This window comes from Trachurus japonicus, chromosome 19 (genome assembly GCF_045865225.1).
Source record: "Trachurus japonicus isolate A0001 chromosome 19, Traja_1.0".
NCBI lineage: Eukaryota > Metazoa > Chordata > Actinopteri > Carangiformes > Carangidae > Trachurus > Trachurus japonicus.
This window is the reverse complement of record NC_140925.1, coordinates 18477606-18500865: the sequence shown is the minus strand read 5'-3', so window position 1 is coordinate 18500865 and position 23260 is coordinate 18477606. Positions and strand designations below refer to the sequence as shown.

General features: G+C 40.7%; 1 long non-coding RNA gene across 1 annotated transcript in view; it reads right to left on the bottom strand.

Annotated features, from left to right (window-relative positions):
• The window catches only part of LOC146967801 (uncharacterized), a 36578-nt gene extending 13539 nt beyond the window's left edge, over positions 1-23039 (bottom strand). Inside the window, exons 1-2 of the long non-coding RNA XR_015034440.1 lie at positions 22939-23039; positions 19954-20098 (exon numbers count right to left, since the gene is read on the bottom strand). This is a non-coding gene — a long non-coding RNA (uncharacterized LOC146967801). The remainder of the gene's footprint in view (positions 1-19953; positions 20099-22938) is intronic.
• Positions 23040-23260: the final 221 nt, after the last annotated feature.

The following is a 23260-nucleotide window of genomic DNA, read 5'->3' as shown; positions in this document are numbered from 1 at the left end:
CTCCCAACACTGGCTATTGTATGTATTGAATTGTGGTCAGAAAGACCAATGTCAGCAAAATGTAATTCCCACACCAACTCCCATTTCAACACAGTAACCAATGCAGTGTTAGACATTACGTTACTGGTTGAGTAAAGCAGAGCAGCCATCTCTGAGTCAGCTAAAAAACCCAGCTGTCGCTTTGCTTCGTTCCACCCTGTTATTGTTGGCCTTGGGGCTATTCTTGTATTGCTCCACTGTTTGTCACTTTCTTTTTTGGCCTGCCGACCCTTCTGTCTGTCTTACTCTTTCCTCTGACATGTAACACTTCATGCTCCGGCTGCTGGTGACTCGTCCATTTCCCCAAACATGACTCCTGTGGTCATCTTCCTTTTTGTTCTTTATACGTTTAATGAAAGCGAGCAAACTATAAAGTGACTCACAACCACAGACTATGTCTGTGCTTTAACATCAGCTCCTTTATTGCTCACATCTTGTTGCTTGGGGATACACGATAGTGTTTTTTTGTTAGTTAAACTGATCATTGGTAGAAAGTGGCACACGCAAAAGGAGAAAGACAAACCTTATGCATATCAGTATAATTGATAGGGGAGGATTATCAACCAAGTAAAGCAACTGCCACAGGACCCCAGAACTCCAAGACCTCAAAAGCTTTAGTATTTCTTCACCTATTTCATCATGATTAAAATCGATGGGAATAAGAACCATTAATGGCTCAATAATGTTACAAGCCATTTTATGTCAGGAAAGATTTTAGAATTAAAATCTTAAAAGCAAAATAGGATTTCAGTGTGCCAGTGCTGCAAATGATAAGAACTTCAGTGTTTAGTCCAACTATAAAGAACTGAAATCAACAGCTTTCTAAGCCCCACAATATGTGCCCATTCTGGAGAGCACACTTAACAATTCCTGCTTTTAAAATATCAAAATTGCCTCTTTAATTTAAGCCCATTAACCGGAACAGAAGCCATGTATGTTAGATGATTAATTGTTTCTATACTACAGTTTTCACAGAGTGTTAGAGCAGCTACATCAACAGTAACATGAAAAGCTCAGAACAACTGAAGATGAAGTAGAAAAAAAAGTTACAACAAAACCAAACTGGAAAAGAAAACGGCTGCTTCTCTCTCTGTTACTGAACATCAGCCACGTGACGTCTGACCAGCCTGTGGTTGTAGGACTAATTCCACATTGAGAAACACTGTAATCAGTGTTTCCATCAGTGCAGCGGCAGAGATGAGTGTGAAGAGGATTTTAGTATCTCTCAGGGTTTTGCATGGCTGACAATCTATCTGGAAGAAGCGTATAAACAACACAACGGGACGGTTGCGTCAACATGTCATGGGTTTCCCACAATGAAATGGAATCCGTGATTATCAGTCATGGAGGGCTGCTTTACATAAGAAAGCAGAAACTGTAAATTCTCTCCATTGCCATCTGAGTGTCAGTCATCTCTGACCACTGAGTCTGTGAGGCCGGGCCCACAGTGAGCTGCGGAGTGTAATCAGCGCTTTGATTTTCCCCTGGCTGCAGAGCATAATCACAGACTGCGGCACCGCAGTGTGGTCGCTTCTCCATCTCTTGCTGACGGCCCTGTGACAGCTAAATACCCAGGTCCATGCACTCCCATTAGGCTCTTTCTGATTGGCTGGCTTGGTGTGGTTAAGCTGCTTAATTCTACATCATGTCTGGGTGGCTGGCCTGGCTCTCCCAGCTCCCTGTTATGTGGTTTGCAGTGTAGGCATTAGAAACAACAAACAAATACACCGACATGAGCTTAAAGTAAGTGTTGTGCTTTGAAGGAAAAGTGCCCAATTTCCTGTAAAATGTTCAGCAAGTTTCAACGTAAAAAAACATTCTTACACCGCAAATTCTAACTAATCTGTAACATTAAGGGTCCCATATTGTAGAAAGCAAGATTTCCTTGTCTTTTCATGATCATAAAGCAGAACTATTTTCTATAGTACTAGTGTGAAAGTACTGAAGTGCTCAGTTCTCCGAGAAATGCACACACCATGTGTCCAGGGGCCCCATTAATAAACGTAGCGTACGCACAAAACGGGGCCTGAAAGTGGCATACCGGTACGTCACTTTCCACGCAAAGGTCGTGATCTATAAAAAATAAACTTGATGGGAGAATGTGCACAGCCCTAAGCAAACTTTGACCCATGCGTACACATAGTCTGGAGGAAAAGGGGAATTGGCGACACAGACATGTGGTGGTAAACTGAAGTCAGATTGACGAAATAGAGTGAGAAGAACGATTATGCTTTTACAGTATTATCGCCCGTCACACATTTAATTTCAACCTGTATCATGCGTTAGATCCAAGTTATCACAATTTAATTCAATGGCGTTTTTTTGCATTGGACTGAGTTGTTTCGGAAACATCTTCTTAGAATCTAACTGAAAATTCTAAATCAAAATTCCCTCAGTATTTAATCACCACTGTCTCTCCGTCATACTGTCCACTCCGGAGCGCAGGAGGAGAGGACGGCGCGGCTGCATGGAATAAAGCATCCTGTCCTAACATGCTGTGAATAACTAGATATTTTCCTATGATACTGTGAACAAATGACTGAGAGTCAATTAAATCTCAAAGCCTGGAAAAAAAGCCAGTAATCGTTCACACAATCGTTACATTCTGTTTTCTTGTTATCGGTCCTACAGTACTTAATGCTGTTCATCACAAAAACTGGCGTTTCTATCCTTCAAATGAGCAGTCAGGACTCCTGCGTTTTTGTGAAGTCACAAGAAGGCAGTCACCATTCACTCCTGCACAATTTGGTTTCTCTCTGTGTTAACCGTAAATCTGTTCTACTCGGCCAATTAGAAGAGAGGCTGTTGTTACTAGAGCTTCAAAAGAGAAACCTGAGAACTACTTTGACTTTTTTTTAGCCCTTAAAAAAAAACAGGAATATATATTTTTATATGGATAACATTTCAAATAAAACACAAGAAAAGGGTGAATTTATCACATTTTCTTTTAAGTTGCATTTCACTTTGTTGTAGTCCCTTTACTCTCAACTGATCTTGTGTGATCTTTATGTTCTCAGAATACCTTTTCATCACCCTCAGAAATGAGTGATTCACATCAAGGCCACACACAAAACACACATAGTGACATGACTCATAAGAGCATGAAACAGTCTGGTGTATGTGGCTAGCCCCAAGGATACCTGTTTAAAACTATCCTCTTTGAATTGTGCCCCATGCAGATTGTTACTCACACTTTCATCGTAGTCACACTGAAGCAAAAGTCGAGCTGTTGTCTCATCATGAAAAGAGGACGAAGGCTCATCAGCCGACTCTTCAGTTTGACTGACGACAGGCGGCTGTTAACACCATGAGAAGCTTTTTCCAAATTTATACATGCGGTTTTGTCAAATTTGAAGCCAGTGGATCAATATCAACAATGTTTTTTGATGATTTTGGCAGCAACAGTGAGTACATCACATCTGTCTACACATGGCAACATTTAGGCCACAATTTACATGAAATTACAGTATAGGCTCCTGCTGTCCATGTTTATCCCCATCCGCCCTTCATCTCGGAGCTTGCGAGTCCAAGCCCCAGGGAGACACCAGGCCCAGACGAGGCCGCCTCTTGGCACATAGGTCTCAGTCTGGGTGCCTTGAGGACTGGGTAGCTCCCAGACATTCGGCCCCTGTGGCTCCAAGTCTTCCAGGTTCGTGTCAGGATCCAGCATAGAACTAAACTACCCCACCCTCCTCCCAGTCAGAAGAGTGTCTTATGTTTCTGGTAGAGCAGAGAATGGAGAGGAATAGATAGAATTACTCCTGTGCTACACATCATGCCTGTTGGCCCTCGTGCCATAGATGTAGACTTCGATAGTGGTTTAGTCTCGCTGGTTAGTCACGGCCTGACTCACCTTGCTGACAGGGAAATCATGAAGCAGCTTGACCACTGCGGTTGTCAGGTTGGCTGACTGCACTGCTGCCCATGGAGGTTTGCAAAGTCATGGCTTCTGACATGTAATCCTAAATCTAAATTGGTCTCCATGCTCAACTATGAGACTACAAGTCTGGGAAAACATTAATTCAACGTATCTCCTCCATTATGCCATGACAAGTCATTAGCGATTAGCCCTCTGGATGGGTTATGAGTCATATCTCCTATTGACTAGCCAAAGGTATGACAGTATCCATGGCTTTGTTATGAAAATGCTTGTTACTTAGCCTAACATTTACCAGAGTCAGCTTTTAATGTTGTAATATCTGGAGACACTGGAAAGAACAATAATCTTTGAGGTAGCAGTCCAATGACATGTTGTTGTTAGCAGTGCCAGCATGGCTTCAAGTGCATGGCAAAAGCTTTGGAGGAAAGATTCTCATGTTTTACTGATCCACTTTCCCCACAGTGGTGCACCTCTATTACTCACCACTCCTCAAAATCCATTTCCCCCTGTAAGGAAAATTGGATGTGTCCAATTACCAACTCTCCAATCAGTGTACCCTGTTTGGCAGGTCAACAGTCTGATTCGCTCCCAGTGCTGCGCTTCTTCTCTGTTCTCCAGCCACATTCATTCCATTATTTTATCCTCTCCATGTTGCGTGTCATTAAGAAATACTATCTGTGACCACATTTTCATTTCTAATTTTAAGCGTCAAGTGGCCATGCTCTCCGATACATTTTTGTTTACACTTAAGGACATGAAACCTTCTCTGTTTGCCAGATTGCAAGTCTGAAATGATTTTTTCCCCCCCCCATGCCGAATGTGGACCCTACTCCATTCCAGGGGATGGGAGCTTGAAGTTGTGTGTTAACTGCCAGAAACAACCAAACAAGAGTAATGTGTCCAGGAGTTCAGACACTGACTCACCAGCGAGACAAAACCTCCCAGGGTGGTTTGTCCATCAATTCAGACACTTCAGTCAATATTAACACTTTTTGGATTCTACCTCCAATTTGTTCAATGCAGTTATTCTTGTTCTGGGATTTACCTCATCCAGAACATTACAACCTTTTGGGCAACTATACTGATTTTGCTACCTGTTTTAGACTGGTTCATTAAAACTAAGACGCTTTGGTTCAGTTGTCCATTATTCCTTTTCCTAGCTCTTTTCCAGTCTTGTTGAGTCATAAAAGACATGGTATATTCTTACATTGGTAGTCAAGCTAGTCAAGGCCTGTTGCTTCTAATATTAGTGTTGATGGAGTTTTGGCTTATTCTCCTGCTCTGAGTTATTCTGAGGAGAGCAGCTAGATGTCAGAAAGGCTCAACACTGTTTAAGCAGATTAGATTTTTCTTCAAGGCCCACATTCAGACCAAACAGTGGGTTTTAGTACACTAACTGATGATTTTCTATTGAAGAACAACTTTTTATATTTTTCTTTTTTCCCTCTCTTGAGGTAAGACTTACTGGTAGTTATGTTTTTGCAGCTTTGTTTGGTTAAGCTTAGTATTTCCCCTATTATCCCAGACGCTTTTATATTCATTGTTCTTTTCAAAAAGGACAACCTTGACCCTCCATCCATTCTTGGCTTCTTGTAATGTGGGAGTATACATTTGTAAAATCAATATGTGTCTTAATCATTGGTGGGTACAGCAGTATTTCCACAGTAACACTAACATGCTTATAGTTTCCATTTTTTAAATTCTATTTTACTTTTTGTCCTCATCAGTTCAAATGCTTTTTGATAGTGTTATGTAAAGGCTTGGCGTTTTTGTTTTAACTTGAAGATTATGAATATGAAGATGCACACTGGGCTGCTGCCAACTGTGATTGTAAAGTGCATTTGGAGTGTGTCTTATTGCCATCTAAAGATTCACAAACAGAGGTTATGGACCCTCCACAACATGCCAAGATAAATATTGGGAGCTTGTGGTAATACATAAATCCCACTGAGGTAAGCAACAGGTAGCACCATTGTTTCAGACAGGACGATACAACATCGGACGTCAAGATAACCAAGTGTGTAGGCACAAATATGAGAGAGGATTGTAAAACAGTTCAGTATTTCCAATATTACTCAAGCTGAAACAATCTAAAAAAAAAAGGACATTATAAATTACTAATTAACCACAGAGTTTGCAATAGTCCTGATTTGAGACTTTGCACTTATTTCAATTCATCCTCAAACATACACCAATGACTCAACTATTGAACACAGTCAATGCATTTGTCTACAACAGGGGTCCCCAAACTTTTTGCAAAGAGGGCCGGATTTGGTGAGGTAAAAATGTGTGGGGGCCGAGACGGCCGACCATTCAGCCTGACATCCTTTGAACCATTAACATTAAATGCAAATGAACTATTTAATACTTTTTTTTTTTCATTGCAAATGGAATTCTTTTCATTTCTTCACATAGATAAATAAATCTAAACAAGTTTTTACCAAAATCAGTCTGCTTTTCAAGACCACATAAAATGACATAAATGTCAAAAAAATATGTAGGTTAATTTGAAACATTATTATATTTTATATTATATTTTCAAAAATCAAAAATTGCACTTGAATAAAAATCACAACCAAAAACAAGAATAGACCCTGTCTCTGTTAAGAAAAGATGCACTCAAATATAAAACCACACACAACCAAAACAATAAATAAAATGGCTTATCAAGTCTCAACAAAACTGCACTTGAATAGATATTGACCGTGTCATCACAGTAGATGAGATGAGTAGTGACTGAGGCTGTGTATGTCGCTCTAAGACGGGTGTGGTGGGGGTGTCAGCGGCGTGGAGCGGGTCTCTGTAGCGGGGACAGCTCCGTGACACCGCCGGTGGGGGCTGTAGGGACAGGGGCGGGGGGCTCACGGCAGCACCGCTGCTCGTTGGAAACAGCAGTGATGACGTGCTTTCACGTCCGAGTCTCCAAACCAGAAGCGTTTGTAACAGTAACAGCACAGGAAAAGTCGCTAGATTTGTCGCTAGTGGCTTTTGTCAAAAGAAAGTCGATGAGAGGGTTTGGAAAGTCGCCAGATTTAGGGAGAAAGTCGCCAAGTTGGCAACTGACGTTACCTTGCGTTGCTCCTCACAGGCTCATGCTGCACTGTGTGTGTGTGTGGTAGCGGCCCCGCCTCCCCCCACAGAGACAAAGATCCTAGATGACTGACAAGAGGCTTCACTCCCTTCATTTCATTCCGCTATGGAACAAACGCGCCCAGGTGCTGAGACCGAGTCACAGTGTGAAGCCTCTTGTCATTCAGCGTGTTTGGAGACCAGAGACGAGGAAAACAAACAGGCATGCACATGGCAATATATCGAGGCTGGAAAAAAAAAAAAAATTGTACGTGCTGGCGGGCCGCATATTATTGATTTATTTGATGACAGAGGCTGCGGGCCGGTTGGAATTTGAACGCGGGCTGCATTTGGCCCGCGGGCCGTAGTTTGGGGACCACTGGTCTACAACATGCCATGTTGTAGTGAAGAACTGGTAAAAGATTGCTGGTGAACTTTACTGGTTGGCAGAGATATTTCAAAAAGAAAAACGATTCTCTGATCACACACACTTGTGTTACAACGACAAAGCTGAAATGGTTGGGAACCAGTGGTTTAAATGAAAATGGACATACGTAGTATATTCCAGGGAAAACTTAAATCTAAACTTAGATTTAAAGAGTTATACACAGGTATTGGTATTAATCAACCCATGCCAGTCAAGTTGAATGGCACATATTGCACCTGCTTCAAAAGAGACAGGACTGGGCTGACTCAGCAGGTGTGCATTATGGAGACTAGACAAATTGCCAAGGAATATCACAGCTCCCTTCTTCACGGCACAAGAAAAATACCCATAGTTCCTCACATGAGTCACAATGAGTACATCATCCCTTGCTCTCATAATGTGACAAGTGGTCCTCCGTTAACACTTTCCTTTAATAAGCCTCACGGTCAACATTAACAGCAGTCTTGGATGACAAAGTGAGTGCTGGAGACAGATGTTGGAAAATTAGGAGAGGAGTGAAAAAAAAAAGTAAAAATCAACTTCTCAAAGTGACCCCAAAGGGCCAATGTGTTCCTGATCTACGGCACACTGCTTTGATATGTTTTACCCATGATGAGAGAGAGCGAGAGAGAAAGCCAGAGACAGCCAGAGAGAGAGAAAGAGAGACCCCACAATTGGAGGGAAAATGTGTTTCCCAGAAGTGAGACATGCAGAGTGCTCCATGGGAACAGCTGCTGGAAGCATCAGGAGTTGTGGATGCTTGTAGGGCTACTTTGCGATGTGATCCCTCAGGTGCTCTCAAATACACCCCCCAGTACGCTGCCCTGCATTAGTTTACATGCAATCCAACATGTCTGCTTCACCCCTCCCTCCTCTCCTAATCTTTTTTTTCTCTCACTCTATAACTATCCATCTTCCTCCTCATCTTTTGCCTGTTTTCTTCTACAGCTCCTTTCCAGCGTCTGCCCCCTCCTTCGGTGAACTTTGTCCTCCTTCGTTCTCTCAACCTTTTACTCCCATTCATCCTCATCTCCCTATCCACCATCTCATACCTCCTCCTGTTTACTCTCCCCTTCTCCCTCCTACTCCCTCCCCGCAGGGGTGGAGGAGGAGGCTTAATGCATCTACCATGACAGGAGCTGGATCAGGATGTCTGGCTGTTAGCTATGACTTTTTGATGGCTGGTGTTTACTGTAGTCTGGGGACAACAGGACACATTTAGCTACAAGTTCCATTTGTCACACTGACAAATGGAACTGGGGAAAGGGATGGAGGGGGGGGGGTGTGGGAGAAAGAGATGGACAAAGATGGAGAGTTGCTGCAGACACTCAGCAAGCACTGCTGCAACGTCAAGTTTAACAAGTCGACATTCAAGGTTCTCATCATAAAGTAATGAAATTAACTGCATTTTTTTAAAATTTAAATTTAAACTGAGTTTATCAGAGTCCACAGTCTAATAATTACCTGTGACATAATTGTTTTTCCTAAGTCAGATACAAACATGAGGACATCAAATTGCAGTCCAAAGCTTACCACAACAGAATTGCTGTGTTCTGTATACATGCAACAACGCCCTTTAAATAGAAGAGATAACGAAGTGATGACATTTTGTGAAGGATGATGATTTGGTTATATTCTCCATTCTATTTTGCTTGAACAACAAGTTAGTTTCATGGTGGGTTGGACTATTTCTTGGCAGGGTCTTCCGGAGACATTTGTGGCTTTTCAAGAACATGGTCATGGGAATAAAAGGAAGGCTCTGCATTTGTCCAGGAAATACATCAGCACATATCTCCACATAAAAATGTATTTTGTCTGTAAAGCGGTGTTAGAGCCAGGCTAAGTCTTTATGCTATGCTAAGATAATGGCTTCTTGGGTCTAGTTATTTAGCACAAGGCATTATTATTATTATTATTATTATTATTATTATTATTATTATTATTATTATTATTATTATTATTATTATTATTATTATTATTATTATTATATAAATTATCTAAAGTCACAAATTGTGTTAAACAATTAAAAAGCCCTTTCCTCATTGTATTTTTTTTAATGTGTTCTGACTTATCGTTTACCACTGTCTAGCTTTAAGTGCATATTGAAAGATCATATCCTTTATTACAACAACTAAAATTTATGGCCTAAAACACTCTTCTGTCCCAAATGTCCTTGTAAAGTTATAAAGGTTCTCTTACTCATACTTTCCAACTGCAATGGCAAGTGAATTTGCAGTGTATAATATGATGGTTGGGGACTGAAAGATATTTTGGCTGCAAAATACAACAGAAATGCTCTCATGAGACTCTGACAAATCGCTCAGCCAAACTCACGGATCTATGAGTTCATTTCTGAAACATCAGAGAGCTTTAAAAATCCTTGATTGAAATAGTCAAGTCCAGGCTTCTTCAATAACAATATTTATATTATCCCCTCACTTTAAAGAGATACTTTCGAATCAGCCTTCACGGCCCATTGATGGGACCGTTCTGTCCCTGTCAGTCTGTCTTTTGGAGAAGATTTGTGAGATTCTCTTTCCTGGAGATGAAATTTACCTCAGAGAGGCAGATTTGGGTCATAGACAGAGAAAATCGTTGCTTCCCCTCTCCTTGCTTTATTTCTTTCCCTAGAATCTGCTGTATACACACACAACAAAACTGATGTATGTTTTTCTATGGCAAAATGTCAGCAAATAGATTGGCTTTATCCTCTAAAACCTTCCTAATGTTCAATTTGACATCAAAGAATTTCACCAACAGCAGCAGCAGGTGAATGCTGTAGAATCCTTCATGCCATCACTTCACATAGCACTGTTAGGTGTGGGTAAGTATGCCTAGCTGTCGGAATGCAGACTGTAATACTTTAATTTTGTAATAATACTGTACTCTACATTGTTCATGTTTCTTGATACTTGTGTGTTAATTAGATTCAGCTATTATACTTAATGTGTTATACTACATTCCATTTTTTTCTCCCAGGAAACTTCCAATGGAAAAGTAACTTGGTTTTCCAAATAAGAAATGATGATCTCTTTTTCCCAAGGTATTTAATAAAGTTAGGAGATCGTTTGAAAACCCAAATTTCAATCATGTAGCAAGCTTTGCATGTCCAAAACTAGTCATTTGAAGAAGAAAAAAAAATTCAGAGAGGCCAAATGAAAAGCTATAAAATCTCAAAACTAAAAACAAATTTAGTCATGTTAGAATGTCTTCAAGTTGACAGCATCACTTTAGATTCTTCAAATTCAATTAATACCCTTTTTTATTTGACGTTTGACATCAGGGTTAATGTTGATGTAATCTCTCAGTTTAAAGTTTTTGGCGTGAGACTTTGTGACAGGAGGCTGAAGGCATCAGGTTAGAAGGAGGTTGGTCTGTTCTTGGCTTTTATGGGATCTCAATGAATCAAACAGGGCTGTGACACAAACTACATCAGCTCCCAAGACAGTTTGGATATAGAATTACATCACGCCTAATAAACCTGCCAGTCAGTTACCACCCAAAGAACTCTCATCCACTACCTTCACCCAATAATATGCAGCCTGTTTGCCAAAAGCTTTTCTGGAACTGTGTATTTCTGATATCAAATGATCAGATTACACTATTGTGTGGAAGCCCTGAGGATATTGTGAAGCACCGTTTGTCAAAACAAACTCCTTTTATGGATTTCGTTGAGTTATATTGTCAAAGGAAGCCAAAATAATTCAAAGCACAGAAAGGAAATTTGATATGTACTGGCGTTAAAGTCTTTCGGTCAAACCTATGAAGATGTCACTGCAGGTATAAGCTGACATAAAAGCTGTTCTACTGTCTTGGGTATGCCACAGGTCTGTTTTAGGAGGGTGATATCACTTTTGTGCTCAGTTGGGACCCTGGAGGAGTATGATATGACACATATTACAATGAAATTCATGTACACAAACAAATTTGGATAGGTGTGCGTCTGTTGGGTTTTGTATGTTTAATAGGCTATAAAAACAGCTGACCTCTACAATGAAATTAGTTGAGGTATAAATGGATAGATGCTAATGCATGAAAGCATGCTAAAGTGTGCCAACTTTTATCTGAACTCCAACCACTGAACTAGGTTTGCTTAGCTTAAAGCTCTGAAAGTAACTGGAGTGTAGTTGAGAGCTACAGGAGTTGATAGGTCAGTTGCAAAAAAGAGTAAAAAAAAAAAAGGACACATAGGAGCAATTGTGCTTATTTTCTTGCAAGATTTACTAGATATGCATCAAATATCGTCTAGCAAAGCAGTCAACATGCAACAGCAGTGAATTCAGTCTAAAGCGAGGAAATAAGTAAAAATGTAATAAAATGAGTTGAGGTCTAAGTTGGTATTAAACACTGAAACATGTAAATAAACTCATCATACTGTACATTCTGAGCTACTGCTGTGTCTTATCTTGCAAATAAGATATTATATTTAACTTTTAATCAGAATGATGTGGTAAAGAGGTGGAAACATTAATAATAATCTTCAGTCAGACTTGAATTCTGTAAACTACACATGTACATCATTGACTGTTAGCATTTAAACAAATAAACACCAAAATGTTCCTCTCAGCATTACTACAGTACAATACTATCTGTTGAACATGCTCACAGAACATCAATATGACAGTTTTATCAAACTGAAGATGGACATTATAGACAAAAGACAAAGATAGAAGTTTTCCACTACGACTCAAGAGCCCGTCTACCAGCCTTGTTACATAGCTCTGGAGGCTAATCCTTTTCTTTCCATCTACTCGAGCATGTTTCAGTAACGTCTTGTCTAGGCCTTGGGCATGTGCACCAAAAATGATCTGAGCTGCACAAGTCTGTAAGTGCCAAATCAGCATACACAAGAAGACATGAATACAACATTTTTACTGGCATACAAGCAACTGAAATGTAATAGTGTGACTGACTCCATAAGTCTGTCGGTGTGCACGAAGAACTGTGCAAATATACTGACGTGCCAAGACCCCAGTATAGCAGTGAAGGCATGTGTAGTCTTTGGACAATCCTTGATAACAATCTGAAACGTATCCCTCCTTCCATGTGCAAAATAACGTACCCACAGCAGACTCAGCTTACTGGTGCATTTTATGAGCAAGGGCGAGCTTTTATTTCAAGTCGCGTGAAATGAAATCTATGGAAATACGAGCACATCTGTCTCTGAATTATTGAGCAAATATTTTGAACTAAAACAGCTCTTTTGCGCTGTCAAACATGGTACGTCAAATGAGGCTCTGGTTCTGAGATGGGTGTTAAAAGTGTGAAACTGAATGGGAGAGCGAGCAGTGAGGCCGGCAGTGCTGAGCAGGCACCAGTCATTCAATCGGTCTGAGTTAAGCAGATTGCATGCTGTTTGAATTGGCCTCAGCGTTGATCTGCCTCACAGGAAGCTGTGTCATGCTAAATTGTAACATTGCTTTTATGATGCTGAACAATCTTATACAATAAAATCCAATGTGTGTATGTTAACAGCTCCCTCCTGCATGTATATATGTGGGATTAAATGTGTGTCTGTCCTTTCCTTAGAGATTAAAAGTAGATCCAGTAGATAGTGACCTCATAAACCTGTTGCTGTGCCAAGTTTTGTTCTGCTTCCTCCTCTCCACGAAAAAACTCAGTAAATCTATAGGCCCAGTGAGAAAAAGGTAGCGTTACTGGGCTCAGATGTAAATCTATAGACTTCCACTGTCACAGTAGTTTTAGAAGGAGTTGATAATGCAACTGAGAAACCATCTGTAAAAGTACAGCCTGATGAAAGGGTGCACTCTGGAAATTTTGTCACAAATCATTGATGGGGAAAAAAGATAAATCAGCTTTAATTAAAGTATGGCAAGGTTTAGACTTGATTAGGAAATTTATATTTATGGGTTAAAACTTGTACTTCATTAAGATTTGGAGGCTATTCAGTTACATGGTTACAATAATAATTGTTTGATTTAGTTAACAAGTGTGCCAACGTAAAAAGGAACCTGTACTAACCCCAATGTTGGAAACTGAAAGCTAAAGGTGGTCTGCTGAGTTTGTTGACCCAGTTTTTCACCATGACCCCCCTCCCTCCTCTGTGGCTTATACTGTAAGTAATGTTACCCATTCTATGCCAAGTTCGCCAATGCTACACAGCAAAACAAGGGGCCCTGTCACTTGCTACAGTTAGTGTTGGGATAGTAAGCAGCGTTTCAAGTTTGTAAATCAAATATTACACATTTTATGACTAAAACCAAACAGTTCATATGCCAAATGGAGATTGTGCATGATACAAGATCAGCTTGCCAACTCCTAATTAGATGAATCTTCAAGCAGCATGTTTTTCTTTAAGATAGGAAAAGCTTTATAGATGAGGGCTAACTGGTTTGGTATATATTTTAAGATAATCCCACCTATACCTATATACAGTGGGAAATATCTGGGACCGTCTGGACCGGCGTCCAGGGTTAGACAAAGGTTAGGGCTAAGTAATGATTGTCATAAAGGAAGTACCTCACAAGAAATATAATACACGCCACTGTAAGTGTGTTCTTCAACATGTCCTTCTGCATTCATTAATGTATATTAGCACAAGGGAGGCGAGTCTCAAGAGAATCTTTGCACCAACATTACCCCGAATTTTAATGTTCATATCCATCTTCAGATATGGTAGCATTATTAGGATGACACATCTCCCTTATAAGAGGCCACAAGACTTCCTGCTGAGAAAGATAATACTTGGGTTTCACATTTACATTTAAAGGCATTTGGCCTTTCTTTGTATTTTTTAAGAGCGACTTAAAATGAAGGAAATCATTCTAAAATCAATGAAAAAAAGAGCAACAGTGAGGTCTATTTTTGTTACTGATGAGCAGTAAACCGTATAAAACGTTTTAGTCCATCCCAGGATACTCAGTTGAAGCTCACACAATTAGCAAAACTGATGTTCCACAAATACAGGTACAATTTATTATCTTTACTAAACACATTCTGGCCCTGTATGTAAACTAATTTGTGCCTGTTGGTTACATTCTGACCTTTTACCTTAATCATACAACAAACAAAAGACACTTTCAGAAAGGAGGGAGGGGGGGCTGCGTTCATTCCAAACTCCTCACATTTCCAGCAGCTTTTTCATCCCTGTTTGTAATAGATACGTTACCAACACGCACTCACCACAAGTTCTCAAGAAGGTCAAATTGGCCATGCAACCAACACATTTAAGTTGTTCCGTGGACACTGGGCACACGTCTGCTGGAGATTCGAGTAAACACCTTCCACCACAAGTGTTTATGTGGCACCAGAGCTCAGTGAAGGACACCTACACAGGTCTGCTGTTCTCCCTAATGATTAAACACTGGAGAAAATGTTTACTTGGACACACCAAATATTTGTTCATTGGGCTTTACCTACCACTAAGCTCTTAAAATATGCAGTAATTGATACTATAGCACAGGAGGTCTTAAAACCATTTTTGATATAAAGGAGCCTCAAATAGATGTGCATTAAATCACGATTGTTAGCTGTCTGGTTTGGTACAGATTTAATCATGACTGCATACAATAAATCAGGTGAGAAAGAGATTACATCTGACACGTTTGGTTCTAAGTGTGTGAGGGTCAAGAGGTTCATTATAGCTGTAGTATGCCTGAAGTACAGCCTCTCAAGTTTTAAACGTACTTTGCATGGGAGGTCTCTGCGGGTATAACTGAAGATTAAGTGAAAACCAGACATCTGTTGCAAAAACAGCACCAAAGGCTGTTTCTTTGCTAAAGTAAATGCAAGAGTGTACCTTTTGCTGAATAGCAGCCGCAGAGGCCAAAAGTAACAATTATGTGACACCAGTTTGTGCTTAAACATAGTGTACCTGTGGTACAAGAGCAGAAAGGTTATCAAGTCTGGTGAAATGACTCAGTGATGTCCATTACACAGCAAAGTCTTTAAAAAGTTTGTTCTTTGTGAGTGTTCCTGCTTATGTGACAAAAAAAGAAAGGAAAAAAAAGTGTAAATAGTGACTCTAAACTGAGTTGTGCATCTAATTGCTTCAAGTCGTGACATTTGATTAACTGGAGGTTGGGACTGAAGTCTCCCATAAATAGATAAAAACAAATAATCTGCAAAGTGGAGTTGGAAAAACATACTAGATTCATCTCTGCCTGTGGCTAGAGATACTTCCAGGCTGCTACATTAGCTGCAGAATTGTCCATAGTTCAGCTGCATTGTGGGTAATGCAGGGTCCTATTCAGAGGACTATATACACTGTAGTGAGCTAGAAAAATACTTTATAGAACACTTTTGAATATTTTCTCTGTAGGTTTGCTTTCTTTCAGCACAAGAGCAAGGCATGATGGTATTTATCACTTGGTCAGTGGCCATTGGCTCAACACTACAGGATGCATTGTGGGATACTATTGCTATTGGGTGTAATAATTCTCACTATCCATTCAGACAACAAAAGAATTGAAAAGCTGACTTTAGTGAACTATGACGAGTGGTGAGTGATTTCAGACAGTCAATATTTTTGGTTCTGCTAGATTGATTTACAGATTTTTTTTTTAATATAGAGTTAATATGAAAGTATGTCATAAAATTACTATTTTCGCAAATGTTTCATTTGTATGGTATTTTATAACCAATGAATTGAACTTCTCATCTGTAAGAGTAAGAGCGGGTTTCTTCCTTCATCCAATGCACATCATCCCACTTTTAAATGCAATTCATTTCATGACAAAGCACATCGAATTTCATCCAACAGTGCAAGGCTAGAGTCAAAGAGTTAAGTAGTTAAAGTTAAATATATTTCTTGCCCACTTTAAGATCTTCTGTCCAGCATTTCATGATTAGTTCCTAACCTTTGTACCAAGTAATCTTCCACATGAAAGTTTTGTTGAAATTAATCAGACTAATTAATATCCCTTTAGAATACAACCACAATGTATCCTGTGTTTTACAGGCTTGGCTAATCATGCGGATGGAGCGTTCAGCTCTAATCAAGGGGCTAAAATGTTTAATGTTTGGCTGTTGTGCAAAGAAAAGAGCTTAGCAGAGAAGGTACAATGAGAAAGCTGGATTGTGAAAATTAAGATTCCCATGACTGTTGAAAGGAAATATTCCGGCTCTTCTTGTTCATGACGCGTGCAGCGCCGCGGTCTGGGAACCATGACGCAAACTTATACAGTCCGCAACTTAAACCTTGACAACTCTCTGCACCATCGCAAAGCATTTTCCTCCACTTCATCTCTGAAAATTAGATGGAATTATTTGGAACGCGCTGCGAGTGCTGATGAGTTTACATGAAAGCGGGCATGTTTACTTCAACATAATTTCCCTCGTTGTCTAAATCCTTGTGTTGTTGGCAAACTTCTCAGACAAATTACCTTTGACGGATCTAGGAACTCTGCCTTCCTGCTTTACTGTGCGTTTCTTCCAAACAGAGACAGTGTGTGTGAAAGAGAGAGACAGAGAGAACGAAAAGAGAGAGGGAGAGGACCAACACTGAGAGGTACTGAGACTACTGGGTAGGAACCCAGACTGTCCATCATGGTTGGACTGAATATAGAAGTGGTCACTCCTGACAGCTCTACAATCTTAGATTTTCCAGTCTATTTGAGATGAAGAGGGATCACAGGGGGTGTAAGCCTGCGTGGTAGCTAATGGTGGCAAAAACCAGAGTTATCGGCACCAAAAGACTCATCCATCTTCTCGCCGCTGCAGTGACGAAAAGCAAACACACGGAACAAGACGGCCATACAGCATCCAGCTCTCACACTGCTGGCAAAACACACCGAACAGAGATAACAAGATGCTTAAGAGGCTGGGGAGGGCTGGGACTTAGCCACAGGACTGAAGAGTAAATAAATCCTGCTTGTTGAATTAAAATAGTTAAAAGCAGAGCTTTTTGGAGCCATGTTTGTTAAAATTGGGTGTCATTTTTTTAAAGTAACAAAGGTATGGTAAGAAATTTCTAGTCAGTGATTTTCCAAAACAATGTTTTTAACCCGTTCTAACTGCCAAAACTATTCAGTAAAAGATATAAATGTAAAGCTTTCAAATCAACTCTTAGGTCATTGTAAACATTTGCTAGTTGAAGATCTCCACAACATTGAAAATAATCAGATGCATAGACAGAATAAACACTTCATTGGGACTATTCTGCTAGTTTTGCTAATTCTTCTGTCCTTGCAAGACTTATTCATAACCCCCCCACCAATTGATGTATTGTAACTTTAATTTTAGTAAAAGGTCTCACTGCTCCCTCGATCAGAGTCGATTTCCATCAGCTCTTATATTAACTAGACTGTTTTGCTGGAATATTTTTTAAATTTAATGTTGCTGTAAACGCATTAGGTTATAAAGCATGATTGCCAGCCCCTGCCCCCCCCGAGGCATCAATCATTATTAATATGAAGTGATAATATTTATTTTTCCTTCTCAGCCTATTATGCTGCACTGCTAGTTTAAAAACAAGTTAAAATCCATTTTCTTCTGTTCAATAAATCATTTCACAGCCCCAAGGGTGACTGATGGCCTCAGAAGAAAAAGGAGGCCATTCAAATAGCTGCAGTTCTCTGCCTGAGGTTACATAGTACCACCGTGCCTTCCAGCCACAGACAGATCCTCTCATTGAGGAGCGTGCCATTTTCTCCACGGTGGAGAAATCAGGACCTGCAGCAACGAATCCGATTGACAGGGATAATTTAATCACCGGCTTTCAGCTGAGCGGACCACTGGGGAGGCGCACTGATGTCCACACCGACATGCAGGGGTTTGAGCAACAAACTTTAAGAGCTATAAATATGATATACTCCACTTGGGATTGTTGTAATGGTACGACCCCGCCACCCCCGTCCCCACGATTGAAGGGTTAAACCCTTGTGTTGTGCCAAGCCATAGTTAGCGCTTTTGGCACTAGGCCTGATAAAGCAAAACATCTTTCATATTATTCGGAGACAGTTTCAAATTTGGTTAAAGAATGAGTCAATCAGGCACAGAAAAAAAAAAAATTAACTGTTTCAACTGTGACAAAACAACTTAAGCCATCATTTGCATTATTTTTAAAAACACATTATTTTCCTGTAAATAAATGAGCCTCTCCTTTTTGTCATGAACAAACCTCAGTTCAGAAGATCATTCTACACTTGCAGATCTAAACTGATGCAAATTACACTTGAAGGGAAGAAACAACAGCTCCAGCAAACAACCCTCCTCAGTGTTCAGCCTCTTCGCAATCAATGGCAAATTAAATTTGTCTAAGCTTTATTCATACGCTGTAAACCGATATCATCTGAGGTCAGGTTTTTTGAACCAGGCATTTCCCGGTGCCATTGTTGTTGTTGCTATATTTAGCAGCACGGCGAGAGAGGACACACGTGCCACTCATGGAGGGGCATACAGGGGCTCTGTTATACTGGCCCACAGTCACAACAGCCCAGTGTGCTGCTGCTGCACAGAGGCCTCTGTGTCCCACTGACACCATTACCATACAGGACAGCAGGTCACCGACAAGTACGGTGGAACCACCAGGGAAGTCCTGCGTGTAACTGCTGCCAAAGATTGTGTATCCAACATAGTTATGCTACAACTGCATAAAATCACCCTAACAGAGCTGCATTTGGTTGAAACTATAGGATTGTTCATGAGGACCAGCCATTTTTAGCCATATAATGAGACTTGTGGCATTTAATACTTTCTGAACCCATTGTTGTGCCAGTGCCAATGCCAAGGTGGTTAACTGCTCTGGGCCCAAAAGGCTTAAGGTTGTCTGTCTGTTGTCTAGATTTTTAGTGAGGTGACAATTTGAGTCTGGAGTAATACAAACTAGACTAAAGACTAAATAGGATATTATATTTAATATGGGCCTCTGTCTGGATACAGAAAATCATTCTAATAGCCACATTATTAATAAGGTATATTTTCTGTATGGGGAGTGTTTCCATGAAAAGCCACGAGGCCTTAAAATGTTACAACCCAGTTTTTAGTAGCTTACACCGTTTTTCCAGCCGTATCTGCAGTCTAAAAACGGTCCTCTGACTCTCATACACACCTTGAAAACAGTGATTGTGCCATAAAAATGTCCCCTTATCTTTCCTGTGTGTGTAAATCCTAGCTTGTCTGATCCAAGCGCTGTAACCCAAACAGTGAACGGCTGCGGTGAGACAGGAAGGATGGGAAGTATGGAGAAAATTGAGAGCAGGAAAATAAGAGCGAGGTAAAACCTCATCGTAAAGGAGAAAATTAAGGAAAACCAAAAAAAAAAAAAAGAAAGTCTTTATAGTCTACTTTATAGAAATATCAAGAACCATGTGCAGGAACCTGTTCCAAAAGTTGCCACTCTGCAGAAAAAGGGCTGTTTCTGTTCTGATTTGCAGATGGCCAGTGGAGCAATATACTGTAAGTTAAAAATAACCTGAAGCGAAATAACACTTAAAAGATGCAATATTGTGTAGGTGTGGGACATGGAAAGTTGATCAAATCAAAACAGTGGTTGTTGATACAGGTAAGAAGAGGCAGGTTCTAAATCACTCATCCAAAGTGGGTAAAAATGGATGGGTGAAAGATATATGGACTTTACCTTTCGCAGGTGATGACGATGTTGGTGTTGATGATGGTGACGGCGGCGGACGGCTGCTCTGACGCTGACGTCTCGCTCCCATGGGTGCCCTTCAGATGCCCGGACAGGAAAAGGTGGACTGACTTCTCACCAGCTGGTGTAACCCCTGCCCATGACATCAGGAGTGAGAACATTCATTTTTACTCATCGCCTCAGATACATTTTCTCCGACCACTAACTCCCCCTTCGCTGTCCACACTTTATTGTTGCCATTGCACATTTTCCACTTGGGTTGCTCCATGCTCAGTTATACATTTGTACAGCAGACAATGCTCTTTTGACTCATGCACGGCTGATGACGAAGAGAGGGGAAACAAGGCCTTCGAATTAAAACAGTCCACCTCCAGAAACAGCTTATCTGTTGGCCATTTGCTACATATGTCTGCCTATACCTTAGCCACCTTTGATGGAAACATGACATCTCCAGATTCGTGCAAGGCCCCAGAAATATTTGTTTGCAGTAATTCAGAGTGGCCTATTGCAATATCAGGGAACTAATCTAAAAATTTTGAATTTTCATTGTTGGAAAATGTAGACAAATGGTTTCTTCCTTTACAAAACTGTGAGGAAAAGTATTAGGTATGTAAAGCATCAGGACAGTTGAGGTTACAGGTTGCCAAAGAGAGTTGAATCTCTGTTAACTGTCTGTTCATCCAGAACATCCACTGGCCAGAGTCACGTATTAAATGTCTGTGACTATACAATTGTGAACATTTTCTAAAAATGTCAGTGGCTGTTATCTTCACAATTATAGAGGCAAACAGCGATTCTGCTGCACAGTTCCATTTCCATTACCCAACACCTAGTAAGTGTTGGTGTCCCCAAGCCTGTGGCAACACACACACACTGTCTCAGTCTTAATGCAGTGCCATACTGGGGACATGAAGCAGAGCCTTTTGTGTGAGTGACTGGGGGGGGACTGCAGTGATGACAGGATCCTGCTCCTGACCCTCACAGTGAAAAGGCAGACACCCAGTTTCCACTGCGGGCTGGAAGGTTGTAAGAGTTATAAATCCAAAGTATTCCACAAAGTAACAAGGGAGGCAGAGTATGATATATTAAAATTTATATGCCACAAATTCACCTACATGAAGGTCTTGACTGTGTTTTGGCTGACGCCTACTCTGCTGTCAGTTGCACTCGAGGGGCCACAGTAATTGTGTCAGCCATCGTGAGCTTTAGAGATGGTATTTAAATGCAGTCCTAGTGGAAATATTTACTCATTTTGTCCAAATAAAGCCAACATCTATTTGAACAGCAGCTGGGTGCACCTCAGTTTACGCAGTGTTGCGGCCATGCCTAATTAGCTGGATCCACCATAGATAATAGCTCAGTTCTAATAGTCTACTTATACCTTGCGCCCATGTTCTTTGTCTTTCCAAAAAAACACTGTTTCCAGTTACTTCCCTTTGTCTCTAAATGTTTCCTTTACTTTGACTGTTTTTCCATCCGTTAATACCCTTGTTGCATATTTTCCAAAGCCAAGTGGAGGGCAGGGAAGCCCTTGGCAGTGAATTCTGCATGTGGATGGTAATAGTCTTTGACAGGCCACATGATAGCAATCGTTTCTCAAGAGAGAGATGAGAGTGTTTTCATGATGGCTGAAATGTTTCACTCATCACTTCACCTTCTACTGTATGTTACAGCTGGAGATTTTTTTCTTAGGCTTTTTCTTAGGCTACATTTGTGTACATCACCCACCCCTGGTCTGTAGTCAAGCATTTTAATAATGTGATTGCTTCCTCTTAAGGACAGGAGATTAATATTATTAGGGAGATTAATATACAAACTTGCATTGTTTATCTGGCTAGCTGGTATCAAAGCCAACTCCAAAGTTGCTAAATATAACAGACTGCTGCCACCTATTTTTTTCCTTGACCTGAAAAGTGTCCTTAAACCGAGTGCTTACACCCTACTCCTTTGTGTTACTGTCACAGCTCTGTCTCTTCCTTTGCCACTGTTTTTCATTGAATATGTCAGTTGTGTGGCCCATTTCCATCAGCTTCGGTTTGGTTAGCCCATTTACTGAAATCTAGCTTACCACAACTGTTCTCTGTAATTTATGTGTGAGCAACCTTGTTGTGGTTAGAATAAAAAGCATTGGAATGTGGAGCTTCTAATAATACTGGCTACACATATTGTGACATTTTATTTTCCCCAAATCTTTTTGGAAAAATGATATTTGCCATTGCACATTTTAGCATTTGCTATAACATAGGAACTTTGATGGTAGCTTTGCAACTTCTCAGGCCCATGTAGAGTCTGCAGGATTTGCGTAAAAAACAAAATATAGGCTAGTATTCTTATACAAAAGAAATCTTGGTTGATCATCACCTATGGGCTTCCACTTACGTGTGGTGGTGTTTTCAGTTTTAAATGATCTGTCATCAGCCGCTAGCACCCGCTTCCCTGCTCACCGCAACGGCCCTCCTACTCGTCGCTTCACTTGGACTGTATTACCTTTTCTTTGCAGTCCTGACAACTGCTGCTGCTGCTGCTGCCATCAGGGGCAGAGGGCTGCACAGTTGAGCCCAAGAGGAGGGGCCCAGGTTGAATGTTGTGTTTACAAACTGCAACTAACAAACCCAGAGACTCCACCTTTAAGCACATGATTCTTCAAAAGCCCAAACTTTTGGAAATGTAGATACAATTAATTTGTCTTAAAATAGCATGTTCTGTGATTTAAAAAAAAAAAAAAAAAAAAAACGTAAATCAGAACAGCTTTATAGAGAATTTGAGCAAGCACAGAGAGGAGAGAAGCCCACAGGCCTCAGTCCACACACTCATGACCAGATTATGTTAAAATACATATGGACCCAAATGACGTTAATGACCCTTATTGTTAACCCAAGAGGAAGTAACTATAGCCAACACAGTGACAAGTGTAGCAAAACAACAGAGATGGCAGTCACAGGAAGCCATAGGTAGGCTGGAGCTGAAACTTACCCCGCAGAGCCACTGACGAAGGACACCAAACAGCCCAGGGAAAAGGCAGACAGAAGCCAGGAACACTGAAGCAGTACTTCTCTTCAGGGATAGAAGGCTGAGACAATTTGCGGGGCAGTGACGAAGCAGGGAAGTCGAAGAACGACCTGGCAGAAACCGAGTGAGCAGGAGAGGTTTCAGTTCCTGATTGAAGATGAGAAGCAGCTGTTCAGCACAGGTGTACAGAGTTAACTAATGAGGTGGGCATGGCCAGCAGGCTGAGTGAAGCAGAGGTGGGGTCAATGGAAAAGGGAACTGAACTTTACAAGCAGCCTCTCCATTT